We start from the raw sequence: 2,570 nt of genomic DNA, 5'->3' as shown, positions 1-2,570 counted from the left end.
GAAGAAGAATTGTTTGTTTATTTGTTTGTTTGTTTTTGAAAGTGTTTTTACGGCGCTCGCAACTGCATAAGGTCATATGAGCGCGCGGGACACATTAAATTTTTTTCAGTTGGTAGGAAATTTAGAATTTTGCCCGGGGGGCGGCCGAAGCCTACTCTTATCGAATTTAGACCATCAAGGGATCTTTAACGTGCGCAACTTGCACACGGGCCCTCCGAGATTTTTTGCCCTTGTCCGAGAAGACTAGGTGTAGATCTTTTCTACCAGAAGATCAGGGGTGTGGCAGAAAGACAGCTGTAAGAAGGAGTCAAGGAGTAGCAGTAGAAAGGCTGCAGAAAGAGTCAGGAGCCTAGAGGAGGGGGCAAAGGAGGTGAGGGGGTGGGGGAAGAAAGAGGAGACGAAAGCAGACGACAGAATATTGCTAGAGAGCAGGAAAGGAGGTGAAAGGAGGCAAATTTAGAGAAAAAAAATTTCGGTCGCTACCCAGATTCGTACCCGGGACCTTTGAATGAGAGGCCAACACCTTAACCTCTAGGCCACGAGAGCCCCCAAGAAGAAGAAGAAGAAGAAGAAGAAGAAGAAGAATATGATGATGATGATGATGATGATGATGATGAAGAAGAAGAAGAAGAAGAAGAAGAAGAAGAAGAAGAAGAAGAAGAAGAAGAAGAAGAAGAAGAAGACAACAACAACAACAACAACAACAACAACAACAACAACAACAACAACAACAACAATAATGATAATAATAACAACAGCAACAATAACAGCAGTAATAACAACAACAACAACAACAGCAGCAGCAACAACAACAACAACAACAACAACGACAACAGCAGCAGCAGCAACAACAACAAAAACAACGGCAACGACAAAATCTGATGAAGAAAAACACTGATTACAAGACAAAAGCAGTGGGGTTAAACAAAACCACCATCCCAAACGTGCATCAGTCTCCTCACAAGGGACCCCAGGGCGAGAGGAGCGACTCACCCAGTCAGGATACGTCTACTTGTGACGCTCAGACACACAGCCATTGTCTGCTCAGGACTGCTCAAGTGATTCTACAAGTGTCGCCTCAACTGCTCATTGTTTACCCTAATATTCAACTTATGACACATTTCTGGATACAATAGTTGCAAACCTGTGACACTGCCGGATTTCGTGTAATGATCCAACTGCAACTTTGACGGATCATCATTTCGGAACCGTTCTCCCTGTCACAGAACACAACTTGAGTTACTTTAGTTTTAGTAAGAGTTTAACTTGGCACTTATAACACAAATGGTCATATAAGGGTCGAAGATTGGACAAAGACGTGTTACAAGAGAGTACCAAAATAAAAAAGAAGGAAGAGAGATCAGAACGGTAGATGTTTGTTAAGAGAGAAGGAGGAAACCACACCAGAGCACCCTCCAAACGCTTCTCTGCTTGAGTGAGCAGCAGACATCAATAAACTATTCAAAAAAAGGTAAGCGACTACAGTAAAATGGATGACCTTTCCTTCGATTATAAACTTTGGTAAAAATAAATACTTATAGGTCTTCTGTTACTTGGCCTGAAATAATTATTTTTTGATTTTCTTACTTTGAGAAAGATATTCTTTAAAACACAATGTGGGACTGGCGTTTCATATGTGCGACGTTCAACTGATTCACAATGCACGGCATTTTGGGGAAAAGGTTAGGTTACTCGAGAAGAATAAAATTACGCAAAGTAATAGTGGCGAAAAAAATACCACTTGCAGTTTCTGATGAACCTTCACTCGTTCCAAGGCATATCAATAAGGGTATATCTCATGAAAATTGGTTATGCGGGAACTGTATTTTCAAGAGAAGTTAAAGATCTTGACTTTTGTTTTAATTTCAGTTTGTCAATGCCGATCGAGGTAAATCATCTGATTAGTAACAAGAAAAAGATCAGTAAAATACGTCATCTAAACCATACTAAGTACTGCTTTAAGGGGGGGGCTACACCTGAAGGCTATCTCGCTTACTACTGGGCCGAATTTTACCAAATTTCACACATATAACAAGCATAGTAAGGAGTCTTTAAATCCACAATCAAATTTGAGAAAAAGTTTTGTTTCCATGGAAACGGCGGCGATATTGGATTTTGTTGACATGTCTTACGTAATGAATACCGCACGTATCGCTCATGGAAATTGAATGTTTTTTTACATGTGTGTTCACAAACATTAGATCTAAAAATTTGTACGTTGTTTTTTTCCTAAACAAATTCGAAAATTTTTAATGAGTTTTTTTTTCTAAGGTAGCGTTCAAGTTTTCAAAAAATCCGTAAAAACTCACACTTCAGACCCCACCAACAAAAATCTATTTCATATATCAAAAATTCAACTAACAAATTTTTAGTATTACATCTTCTCTTCATTCTGTAAAAATGTCGTGAAGATTGGATGAAAAATGGTGGAGTTATTCAAAGAGGTATAGAGAAAAGTCGCGTTTTGAGAAAACGGCGGATAAAGAAAAATAAAATACTGACTTTATGAGGAAATGGCGGTGACAAACATGCCCGGTATTGGAAAAGATACGGTTTTTTTTGTGTGTGTG

The 2,570-nt window shown here is 39.1% G+C and overlaps 1 protein-coding gene across 3 annotated transcripts in view; it reads left to right on the top strand.

Annotated features, from left to right (window-relative positions):
• Positions 1 to 911: 911 nt before the first annotated feature.
• LOC101857494 overlaps positions 912 to 2,570 on the top strand; it is a 16,202-nt gene continuing 14,543 nt past the window's right edge. For 2 of the 3 annotated variants that reach the window (XM_005102534.3, XM_005102533.3), the window contains exon 1: positions 913 to 1,471. The gene's annotated coding sequence lies outside the window, so the exon portion shown is untranslated. Of the gene's footprint in view, positions 1,472 to 2,570 lie in introns of all 3 variants that reach the window. The other variant, XM_005102535.3, reaches the window with a different exon arrangement.

Source organism: Aplysia californica, unplaced genomic scaffold (genome assembly GCF_000002075.1).
Source record: "Aplysia californica isolate F4 #8 unplaced genomic scaffold, AplCal3.0 scaffold00329, whole genome shotgun sequence".
NCBI lineage: Eukaryota > Metazoa > Mollusca > Gastropoda > Aplysiida > Aplysiidae > Aplysia > Aplysia californica.
The sequence above is the reverse complement of the archived record's forward strand: the minus strand, read 5'-3'. Positions and strand labels throughout refer to the sequence as shown.